Below are 12,429 nucleotides of genomic sequence, written 5' to 3'. Positions count from 1 at the left end.
ACAATGCATTAAACCTGGTTTCGAACAAAATTTTAGAAGATAACACCGTTTAAGTTTGTGTTAGCTCTGGTATTTGCAATCATCTGGCTCATACCTTCGTATTCTTCGCATACTTGTTGGCCAGATCGTGGGGTTCCTCAGGGACGAGGTGACCGAGGAGATATCGGAGAGGATCTCCTCGTCCCTGAGGCGGGTGGAGAAAGTCGCCGCAGCCTGCGCCTTTAAGGGGCAGAAAAGCGGTGGCGCGGAGGCCCTGAAGGCCGCGGCGGAGGAAATGAGGGAGGCGGCGCGGGAGCTCAGAGGGCGGAACGCCCGTCTGCAGCTCCTGTTGGAGGAGGAGCGACAGGGGAGGAGGAGGGCAGAGGCGCTGTGGAACAGCGCGGCCCTCCCTCCCATCCTCCCTCCTCCTCCACCGCCGCGTCCCTCGGCGGAGGTAAATAAGCGGAGTGCGGCGGCAGTGGTGCGGGGCACCGCGGGCCCCTCCACCCGCACTCCGCCCGTGAAGAAGTCCCCGTCCTCCTCAGAAGACGATCTTCTGAGGAGGATTGGGGACATGATTGATGGCAAGCTGGCCGCCTTCCGGGAGGAGCTCCTCGCCGGAAGAGCGGTCAGCAGGAAGGCGGTGCCTCCCCGACCTGTTCCGGTACAGTCGGGGAAGGCAAAGAAGGGCGGAGTGAAGGCTCCGCCCAGCGTTGCGGCACCAGGGCCCCGGGTCGCGACCCCCAAGGGGGGTGGTGTACCCGTGGTCGCGGTGGTCGCGTCCTCCACAGCACCCTCCCAAGGGGGGGTGGCGTGGAGTGAGGTGGTGGGGCGGAAGGCGAAGCGGGCGGCGAGGAAGGCCTCGCAACCGCAGCCTCCGCCTCCGCCGCCGGCGGCCAAGGTAAAGGCCGCGAAGGTCGGGAAGGCACGACCAGGTCGTCCCCCAAAAACGGCAGCGGTGACGCTGACCGTTGCGCAGGGGGGCGACCTGACCCTCGCGGAGGCGATGCGGCTCGCCAGGGAGAATATCTCCCTGGAAGAGCTGGGCATCGCCTCCGTGAGGGCGAAGAGGGCCGTGACCGGGGGTCTCTTGCTGGAGATCCCCGGTGCAGAAGGCGGCGCGAAGGCGGATCGTCTCGCCCAGAGGCTCCGGGAGCAGCTGGGCGAGCGAGGTGTCCGGGTCGCCCGGCCCACGAAGCGCACGGAGATGCGCGTTTGTGGGCTGGACGACTCGGTCAGCGCACAGGATGTGTCCCGTGCCCTTGCGAGGGCGGGGGACTGTCCTGTGGAGGACCTGCGGATCGGAGAGATCCGCAGGTCGCCCTCCGGCCTCGGGTCGGTGTGGGCCCGGTGCCCCCTCTCCGCCGCCCGTAAGGTGGCGGAATCCGGGAGGGTGTTGGTGGGGTGGGTTTCGGCGCGAGTGGAAATCCTCGCGCCGCGCCCGCTCCAGTGTCACCGCTGCCTCGAATTGGGGCACGTGAGGCAGTGGTGCACCTCGCCGGTGGACCGCAGCGGTCAGTGTTACCGCTGCGGTGCCAAAGAGCACCGTGCGAGCCAGTGCTCGGCGGCCCCCCACTGCCCGCTGTGTGCGGACATGGGGAGGCCAGCCGATCACAGGGTGGGGAGCAAGAAGTGCTCCCCCCCCTCCCGGAAGGAGAGGAAGAGGCGGGCTGCACCGGCTCCGGTGCCGAGGGCGGTGGCATCGTCCTCCATGGAGGTGGACGGTGCTACGGGGACGGACGGCCGGGAGGAGGCTGGCGCGGCCATTAATTAATGCCGCCCCGCCTCCTCCTCCAGGCCAACCTCAACCACTGCCGCGCGGCACAGGACTTGATGTCCCAAGTCCTCGCGGAGTGGGGGGTTGGCCTGGCGGTCGCCGCCGAGCCGTACCGCGTCCCTGATCACCCTCATTGGGTGGGCGACGCGGACGGCTTGGTGGCGACGGTATGGGGAGGGGGCGACGGGTCCCCACCGTTCTCCTTGTTGGAGCGCGGTCGGGGATTCGTCGCCGTGGACTGGGGGGGAGTCGCTGTGGTGGGGTGCTACATTTCGCCCCGTAGCGGTCACGCTGCGTTCGAGCTGTACTTGGCCGAGGTCGCGGCATGCGTGCAGCGCTACGCGGCCCGGCCGGTGCTGGTCCTGGCGGATTTTAATGCCAAGTCGGTGGCTTGGGGATCCCCCAGGACCTCCGTTCGCGGCGGGATCCTGGGCGATTGGGCGGCGGGGCTCGACCTCCGGGTATTGAACCGGGGGTCGGAGCACACATGCGTGCGGCGATATGGGGGGTCCATCGTGGATGTTGGATTCGCGACCCCCAACGCCATGCGCATGGTGTCGGGTTGGCACGTGGTCGCGGGGGCAGAGACACTCTCCGATCACCGGTACATCCGGATGGAGGTCTCTGCCGCCGCGAGTGCATCCCGACACGGCCGCCTGCGTGGCACCCCACCACGCCGCTGGGCGCTTCGGCGCCTGGACAAGGACGCCCTGATGGCAGCTGCCCTCGCTGCAACTTGGCCGCAGGGAGCGGCCGAGTTGCCGAGCATAGAGGAGGAGGTCGCCCGTCTCGGAGCATTGGTCGCGGGTATTTGCGACGCGGCGATGCCTCGGGTTGGGCGGGCTTCTCCTCGCCGGGCGGTGTACTGGTGGTCGGACGCGATCGCGGAGTTGCGAGTCGCGACTGTCCGCGCCCGACGCCAGTACACCCGCGCGCGCCGTCGTCAACGTACAGGCGACGGCGTGGCGCGAGCGAGGGCAGCTGATGACCTGTATGGAGCATACCGCGTGGCGCGGGTTGCTCTGCAGGTCGCCATCAAACGGGCCAAGACCCAGGCATGGAAGGAGCTCCTCCAGACCCTTGATGACGATCCATGGGGGCGCCCATATAAGGTGGTGCTGAATAAGCTCCGCCCGTGGGCGCCCCCCGTCACCGAGGGTCTTGACCCCCGGCTGCTGGAGGACGTGGTCAATACACTCTTCCCAATTGGGGAGAGGGGACCGCGCCCTCCGGCGGCGGCGGCTGTCCCAGTGGAATGGACGGCCGAGCTGGGGGTCACGCAGGAGGAGCTGGCAGCGGCCATCAGACGGCTCGGGGTTCGTAACACGGCCCCGGGTCCGGATGGTGTGCCCGGCCGGGTTTGGGTCTTGACCCAGGGCGTCCTTGGGGCCGACCTCAGGCGGTTGTTCGACCGCTGCCTGAGGGACGGGCGATTCCCCCCCAGTTGGAAGGTGGCGAGGATGGTCCTCCTCCGGAAGGAGGGTCGGCCCGCGGAGTCTCCCTCCGCATACCGGCCCATTTGTCTCCTCGACGAGGTGGGCAAGCTCTTCGAGCGTGTGATTGCTGCCCGCCTCGTCGAGCACCTGTCGCGGGGTGATCCCGGTCTGGCCGACTGCCAGTTCGGTTTCCGGGGGGGCCGATCGACTATCGACGCGATAGGTCGTGTGAGGGCCCTCTCGGAGGCGGCCGTCTCCCGGGGAGGGGTGGCATTGGCAATATCCTTGGATATTGCCAATGCCTTTAACACCCTCCCCTGGGAAGAGATAAGGAGGGGACTCGAATATCATCGAGTCCCCCCTTGTCTCAGGGCGGTCGTCGGGGATTATCTCCGCGGCAGGTGGATCGAGTATCCGGGCCGGGATGGTGATATGCGGAGGGAGGTGTACTGCGGTGTTCCGCAGGGGTCGGTCCTCGGGCCACTCCTGTGGAACATCGCGTACGACGCGGTGTTGCGGGCCGGCCTCCCCGACGGCGTTAGCACGGTGTGTTATGCGGATGACACACTGGTGCTGGCCGTCGGGGCGCACTGGGGGAGGGCCATGCGTCGCGCGGAGGAGGGGTCGCAACGCGTCGTCGACCGGATCAGGGGGATGGGGATGACGGTGGCGGTCCATAAGACCGAGGTGATTGCGTTTCATTCACCTCGGCAGGATCCGCCACCCCCTCTGATTCGGGTGGGTGGGGCTGACATCGAGGTGAAGCCCCAGATCAGGTATCTAGGGCTGATCCTCGATAGCCACTGGCGTTTCGAGAAGCATTTCCGCAACCTGGTCCCCAGGTTGGAAAGGATGGTTGCGGCTCTGGGCCGGATCCTACCCAACCTGGGGGGCCCGGCGGGCCGAGTTCGTCGCCTCTATGTGGCAATGGTCCAGTCGGTGGCCCTATACGGGGCCCCCGTCTGGGCGGACGACCTGGCTGCCTCCCGGCGCAGCATGACTATGCTGCGTCGGGTGCAGAGGCGCATGGCGCTCAGGGTCGTCCGCGGGTATCGGACCATGTCACATGAGGCGGCGACGGTTCTAGCGGGGATGCCGCCCATGGACCTGCTCGCGCGGTCGCACGCGGTGATGTACCGGCACCGCGTCGACCGTCGCGCGGGGGTGGGGGCGGTCCCGGGCGGGCAGGAACCTGCATGGGGCGATTTGAAGCGCCAGGCCCGGCAGTCCGTGTTGCTCGCGTGGCAGGAGCGGCTGGCTCTGCCAACCGCGGGGCACCGGACTGTCGGGGCTGTTCGGCCACTCCTGAAGGAGTGGCTGGACAGAGGCCATGGCAGCCTCACCTACCGGCTGGCACAGGTATTTTCCGGGCATGGCAGCTTCGGAAGATACCTGTGCCGGATAGGGAAGGAGCCGACGGCGCGTTGCTGCCACTGCGACGCTGAGCAGGACACGGCGGATCATACCCTGGAGGTATGCCCCGCGTGGGAGGGGGAGCGCCGTGTCCTGGTCGGCGTCGTCGGGCGGGATGTCTCGCTGCCGGGCGTGGTGCGCGCCATGCTCGGCAGCGAGGAGAAGTGGAGGGCCGTGGCCTCCTTCTGCGAGAACGTAATGTTGCAGAAGGAGGCCGCGGGGAGGGAGCGCGAGCTTCAGCGGCGCGCTGAAGCTCGCGCTCGTGCGGTGGCCCGAGGTCGTCGCCCGGTCGCAAGGCGTCGCGGGCGGCCGCCTCGGCGTGGCGGATGACCTAGGCTGGGAGGGGGGTCCTGAGGGGACCCTCCTCCCGCCAGGCGGCGCCGGGTCGGACCGGTTGGGGGTAGGAGTGCCTCCCCCTACCGGTCCGACGCAAGGGGAGGCACCCTCGGCGGTCTGGAGCGGCCATGAACGCCCGGCCGCCGAGGGGTGGAAACGGGGTCGCGGGCGGTTGCGAGTTGGGGCTCGCAGCCGCCACTAAACGCGGCCCCGGGACGGATAGCGGCGGGATGGAGTGGCCCCGTCCCGCCGCTATGAGGCAGTGTGTCTACTGGGGGGACCGATTGTCCCCCCGGGGGATGGGCGCGAAAGCGCGGGCACGGGGAGGATACCGGAAGAATGCTTCGAGCGATTCCCGGTATCCTCCCAAAGCGTGCCGAAGGGTCACCGTGGGGTTTTTAGTGGGTAGGTCCCGCGCCTGTCGTACGGGCGCGGGGAATCCCACACACCCCTCCCACCTCTCCCCAAGGAGGTGGGAGGGAGTCTTTCGAAGATTTTCCCCACGACAAAAAAAAAAAAAAAAAAAAAAAAAAAAAAAAAAAAAGTATGAGCTAGATGATGGTAAATACCGGACCTAACCCTCACCTAACCTGTGTTATCCTCTTAAATATTGATCGCATCCCAGTTTAATTCACTGTTTCAGTGTGGTCCCACGTTACTACGTGATCCATAGCAGACAAAGCCCAGGATCTATCCAACATGTATTGCGAGAAATGCGTCAGTATGAGCCCGATGATGCAAATACCAGACCTAACCCTGACCTAGCCGGTGTTATCCTCTAAAATATAGATCGGAACCAGGTTTAACTCACTGTTTCAGTATGGTACCACGTTACTACCTGATCCAAACCAGAAAACGCCCGGGGTCAAGCCAACATGCATTGCGAAAAATGCGTGAGTATGAGCCAGATGATGGCAAATACCATACCTAACACTGACCTAACCAGTGTTATCCTCTATAATATTAATCGAATCCATGTTTACCTCACTGTTTCAGTGTTGTACCACATTACAACTTGATCCAAACCAGTAAAAGCCCACGATCTGGCCAACAAGTATGCCAAAAATGCGGAAGTATGTGCCAGATTAACGTAGTAATGTGGTACCACACTGAAACAGTGACTTAAACCGGGGTCAGGTCAATATTTAACAGGATAGCACAGGTTAGGTCAGGGTTAGGTATGGTATTTGCCATTATATGGCTCATACTGACGCATTTTTCGCAATACATGTTGGCTTAATCCTGGGCTTTTTCAGGTTTGGATCACGTTGTGATGTGGTACCACATTTAAACAATAAGTTAACCGGGGTCCGATCAATATGTTTGAGGATAACACCGGTTAGGTTTGTGTTAGGTCTGCTATTCGCAGTCATCATGCTCATACTTTCGCATTTTCCGCAAACTTCTTGGCCAGATTCTGGGCTTTCTATGGTATGGATCACGTACGAATGAGGTACCACACTGAAACAGTGAGTTAAGCCGGGGTCCGATCAATATTTGAAAGGATAACACAGGTTAGATGAGGGTTAGGTCTTGTATTTGCCATCATCTAGCTCATACTTTCGCATTTTTCGCATACTTGTTGGCCAGATCCTGGGCTTTTCCTGGTAGGGATCACGTACTAATGACGTCCCACACTGAATCAGTGAGCTATACCTGGGTTCGATTAATATTTTATAGTATATCACTGGTAAGGTGAGGGTTAGGTCTGGTATTTGCCATCATCTGGCTCATATGTTCGCATTTTTCGCGTACTTGTTGGACAGATCCTGGACTTTTGCTGGTTTGGATCACATAGTAGAGAGGTACCACACTGGATCTGTGAGATAAACCTGGGTTCGATTAATATTTTTGAGGATAACACCGTTTAGGTCAGGGTTAGGTATGGTATTTGCCATCATCTGGCTCATACTGACGCATTTCTCGCAATACATGTTGGATAGATCCTGGGCTTTGTCTGGTATGGATCACGTAGTAATGTGGTACCACACTGAAACAGTGAATTAAACCTTGTTTCGATCTATATTTTAGAGGATAACACCGGTGAGGACTGGGTTAGGTCTGGTAATTGCCATCATCTTGCTCATACTTTCTCATTTTTTGCATACTTGTTGGCCAGATCCTGGGCTTTTTCTGGTTTGGATCACGTTGTAATGTGGTACAACACTGAAACAGTGAGGTAAACATGGATTCGATTAATATTATAGAGGATAACACTGGTTAGGTCAGTGTTAGGTATGGTATTTGCCATCATCTGGCTCATACTCACGCATTTTTCGCAATGCATGTTGGCTTGACCCTGGGCGTTTTCTGGTTTGGATCAGGTAGTAACGTGGTACCATACTGAAACAGTGAGTTAAACCTGGTTCCGATCTATATTTTAGAGGATAACACCGGTTAGGTCAGGGTTAGGTCTGGTATTTGCATCATCGGGCTCATACTGACGCATTTCTCGCAATACATGTTGGATAGATCCTGGGCTTTGTCTGCTATGGATCACGTAGTAGCGTGGGACCACACTGAAACAGTGAATTAAACTGGGATGCGATCAATATTTAAGAGGATAACACAGGTTAGGTGAGGGTTAGGTCTGGTATTTGCCATTATGTAGCTCATACTGTCGCATTTCTCGCAATACATGTTGGTTAGATCCAGGGCTTTGTCTTGTATGGATCACGTAGTAATGTGGTACCACACTGAAACAATAAGTTAACCTGGGTCCGATCAATGTGTTAGAGGATAACACCGGTTAGGTTTGTTTTAGGTCTGGTATTTGCAGTCGTCAGGCCCATACTATCGCATTCTTCGCATACTGTTGACCAGCTCCTGGGCGTTTTCTGGTTTGGATCAGGTAGTAATGTGGTACCACACTGAAACAATGAGTTAAACCTGTGTCCGATCAATATTTTAGAGGATAACACCGGTTAGGTCAGGGTTAGGTCTGGTATTTGCCATCATCTGGCTCATACTGACGCATTTCTCGCAATACATGTTGGATAGATCCTGGGCTTTTTCTTTTTGATCACGTAGTAATGTGGTACCACACTGAAGCAGTGAGTTAAACCTGGTTCCGATCAATATTTTAGAGGATAACACCGGTTATGATAGGGTTAGGTTTGGTATCTGCCATCATCTGGATCAAACTTTCGCAATTCTCGCAATTCTTGTTGGCTTGATCCCGGGCTTTTTCTGGTTTGGAACAGGTTGTGATGAGGTACCACTCTGAAGCAGTGAATTAAACGTCGACTCGATCTATATTTTAGAGGATAACACCGGTAAGGTCAGGGTTAGGTCTGATACTTGCCATCATCTAGCTCACACTTTCGCATTTTTCGCAATACATCTTGGACAGATCCTGGGCTTTGTCTGGTATGGATCACGTAGTAATGTGGTACCACACTGAAAGCTGTTGTGGGTTAAATCTGCATTCGATCAATATTTTAGAGGATAATACCGGTTAGGTCTTAGTTAGGACTGGTATTTCCCATTATCTGGCTCATACTTCGGCATTTTTCGCACACTTGTTGGCCAGATCCTGGGCTTTTTCTGGTTTGGATCACGTTGTAATGTGGTACCACTCTGAAGCAGTGAATTAAACGTCGACTCGATCTATATTTTAGAGGATAACACCGGTAAGGTCAGGGTTAGGTCTCATATTTGCCATTATCTGGCTCATACTTTCGCAAATTTCGCATACTTGTTGGCCAGATCCTGGGATTTTTCTGGTTTGGACCACGTTGTAGCGTGGTACCATACAGAAACAGTCAATTAAACCTCGTCTCGATCTATATTTTAGAGGATAACACCGTTTAGGTTAGGGTCTGGGTTAGGTCTGGTATTTGCCCTCATCTGGCTCATACTTTCGCATTATACGCACACATGTTGGCTAGATCCTGGGCTTTCTCTGGCTTGGATCACGTTGTAATGTGGTCCCACACTGAAAACTCTTGTGAGTTAAATCTGGATTCGATCAATATTTTAGAGGGTAACACCGGTTAGGTCTGACTTAGGTCTGGTATTTGCCATTACCTGGCTCATACTTTCGCATTTTTCACATACTTGATGTCCAGATCCTGGGCTTTTTCTGTTTTTTGTTCACGTAGTAATGTGGTGTCACACTGAAATAGTGAAGTAAGCCTTGATTCAATCTATATTTTAGAGGATAACCCCGGTTATGTCTGGGTTAGTTTTGGTATTTGCCATCATCTGCCTCATACTTTCGCATATTTCGCATACTTGTTGGCCAGATCCTGGCCTTTTTCTGCATTGGATCACGTTGTAATGTGGTACCACACTGAAACAGTGAAATAAGCCTGGATTCGATCTATATCTTAGAGGATAAGACTGATTAGCTGGGTGTAGGCCTGGCATTTGCCATTATCTAGCTCATACTTTGGCATTTTTCCATACTTGTTAGCCAGATCCTGCGCTATTTCTGGGTTGGATCACGTTGTAGTGTGGTACCACACTGAAACAGTGAATTAAACCTGGATTCGATCAATATTTTACAGGAAAACACCGGTTAGGTCTGGTTTAGGTCTGGTATTTGCCATTATCTGGCTCATACTTTCGCATTTTTAACATACTTGATGTCCAGATCCTGGGCTTTTTCTGTTTTTGATCACGTTGTAATGTGGTGCCACACTGAAATAGTGAGTTAAACCTGGATTCGATCAATAATTTGGAGGATACAACGGTTAGGTCTGGGTTATGTCTGGTATTTGCCATTATCTGGCTCATACTTTCGCATTTTTCGCATACTTGTTGGCCAGATCCTGGCCTTTTTCTGCATTGGATCACGTTGTAATGTGGTACCACACTGAAACAGTGAAATAAGCCTGGATTCGATCTATATCTTAGAGGATAAGACTGATTAGCTGGGTGTAGGCCTGGCATTTGCCATTATCTAGCTCATACTTTGGCATTTTTCCATACTTGTTAGCCAGATCCTGCGCTATTTCTGGGTTGGATCACGTTGTAGTGTGGTACCACACTGAAACAGTGAATTAAACCTGGATTCGATCAATATTTTACAGGATAACACCGGTAAGGTCTGGGTTAGGTATGGTATTTGCCCTCATCTGGCTCATACATTCGCATTATACGCACACTTGTTGGCCAGATCCTGGGCTTTTTCTGATATGGATCACGTTGTAATGTGGTACCACACTGAAACGGTGAACTAAACCTGGATTCGAACTATATTTTAGAGAATTACACCGCTTGTGTTTGTGATAGGTCTGGCATATGCAAACATCTGGCTCATACTTTCGCATTCTTCGCATAGTTGTTGGCCAGTTCCCCGGTTATGTTCTGGTTTGGATCTCTTAGTAATGTGGTACCACACTGAAACAGTGAATTAAACCTGGATTCGATCAATATTTTACAGGAAAACACCGGTTAGGTCTGGTTTAGGTCTGGTGTTTGCCATCATCTGGGTCATACTTTCGCATTTTTAACATACTTGATGTCCAGATCCTGGCCTTTTTCTGGTTTATATCACGTTGTAGTGTGGTACCACACTGGAACAGTGAATTAAACCTGGATTCGATCTATATTTTAGAGCATAACACCGGTAAGGTCGGGGTTAGGTCTGGTATTTGCCCTCACCTGTCTCAAACCTTTCGCATACTTGTTGGCCAGATCCTGGGCTCTCTCTGGCCTGGATCACGTTGTAATGTGGTACCACACTGAAATAGGGAGATAAACCTGGATTCGATCTATATTTTAGAGAATTACACCGCTTGTGTTTGTGTTAGGTCTGGCATATGCAAACATCTGGCTCATACTTTCGCATTCTTCGCATAGTTGTTGGCCAGTTCCCCGGTTTTTTTCTGGTTTGGATCTCTTAGTAATGTGGTACCACACTGAAACAGTGAATTAAACCTGGATTCGATCAATATTTTACAGGAAAACACCGGTTAGGTCTGGTTTAGGTCTGGTGTTTGCCATCATCTGGGTCATACTTTCGCATTTTTAACATACTTGATGTCCAGATCCTGGCCTTTTTCTGGTTTATATCACGTTGTAGTGTGGTACCACACTGGAACAGTGAATTAAACCTGGATTCGATCTATATTTTAGAGCATAACACCGGTAAGGTCGGGGTTAGGTCTGGTATTTGCCCTCACCTGTGTCATACCTACGCATTCTTCGCACACTTGTTGGCCAGATCCTGGGCTATTTCTGGTTTGGACCACGTTGTAGTGTGGTACCTCACTGAAACAGGGAGCCAAACCTGGATTCCATCAATATTTTAGAGGATAACACCTGTTAGGACTGTATTAGGTCTGGTATTTGCCATCATCTAGCTCATAATTTCGCATTATTCGCATACTTGTTGACCGGATCCTGGCCTTTTCTGGTTTATATCACGTTGTAGTGTGGTACCACACTGGAACAGTGAATTAAACCTGGATTCGATCAATATTTTACAGGATAACACCGGTTAGGTCTGGGTTAGGTCTGGTACTTGCCACTATCTGGCTGATACTTTCGCATATTTCGCATACTTGTTGGCCAGATCCTGGGCTTTCTCTGGTTTGGATCACGTTGTAATGTGCTACCACACTGAAACAGTGAAATAAACCTGGATTCGATCTATATTTTACAGGATAACACCGGTTAGGCCTGGGTTAGGTCTGGTATTTGGCATCATCTGGCTCATACTTTCGCATTTTTCGCATACTTGTTTGCCAGATCCTGGGCTTTGTCTGGTTTGGATCACGTTGTAATGTGCTACCACACTGAAACAGTAAATTAAACTTGGATTCGATTAATATTTTACAGGATAACACCGGTTAGGTCTGGCCTAGATCTGGTATTTGCCATCATCTGGCTCATACTTTGGCATTTTTCGCACACTTGTTGGCCAGACCCTGGGCTTTTTCTGATATGGATCACGTTGTAATGTGGTCCCATACTGAAAACGGTTGTGATTGAAACCTGTATTCGATCAATATTTTACAGGATAACACCGGTTAGGTCAGGGCTAGGTCTTGTATTTGCCATCATCTGGCTCATACTTTGGCATTTTTCGCATACTTGTTGGCCAGATCCTGGCCTTTTTTCTGGATTGGATCACATAGTAACGTGGTACCACACAGAAACAGTGAGTTGAACCTGGATTCGATATATATTTTAGGGGATAACCCCGGTTAGGTCTGGGTTAGGTCTGGTATTTGCCATCATATGGCTCATACTTTCGCATTTTTCGTGTAACTGTTGGCCAGATCCTGGGCTATTTCTGCTTTGGATCACGTTGTAGTGTGGTACCACACTGAAACAGTGAACTAAACCTGGTTTCGATCTATATTTTAGAGGATAACACCGATTAGGTCTGGGTTAGGTCTAGTATTTGCCCTCACCTGTCTCATACCTACGCATTTTTCGCACACTTGTTGGCCAGATCCTGGGCTATTTCTGGTTTGGATCACGTTGTAGTGTGGTACCTCACTGAAACAGGGAGCCAAACCTGGATTCCATCAA

This window comes from Colletes latitarsis, chromosome 12 (genome assembly GCF_051014445.1).
Source record: "Colletes latitarsis isolate SP2378_abdomen chromosome 12, iyColLati1, whole genome shotgun sequence".
Lineage (NCBI taxonomy): Eukaryota > Metazoa > Arthropoda > Insecta > Hymenoptera > Colletidae > Colletes > Colletes latitarsis.
The sequence above is the reverse complement of the archived record's forward strand: the minus strand, read 5'-3'. Positions refer to the sequence as shown.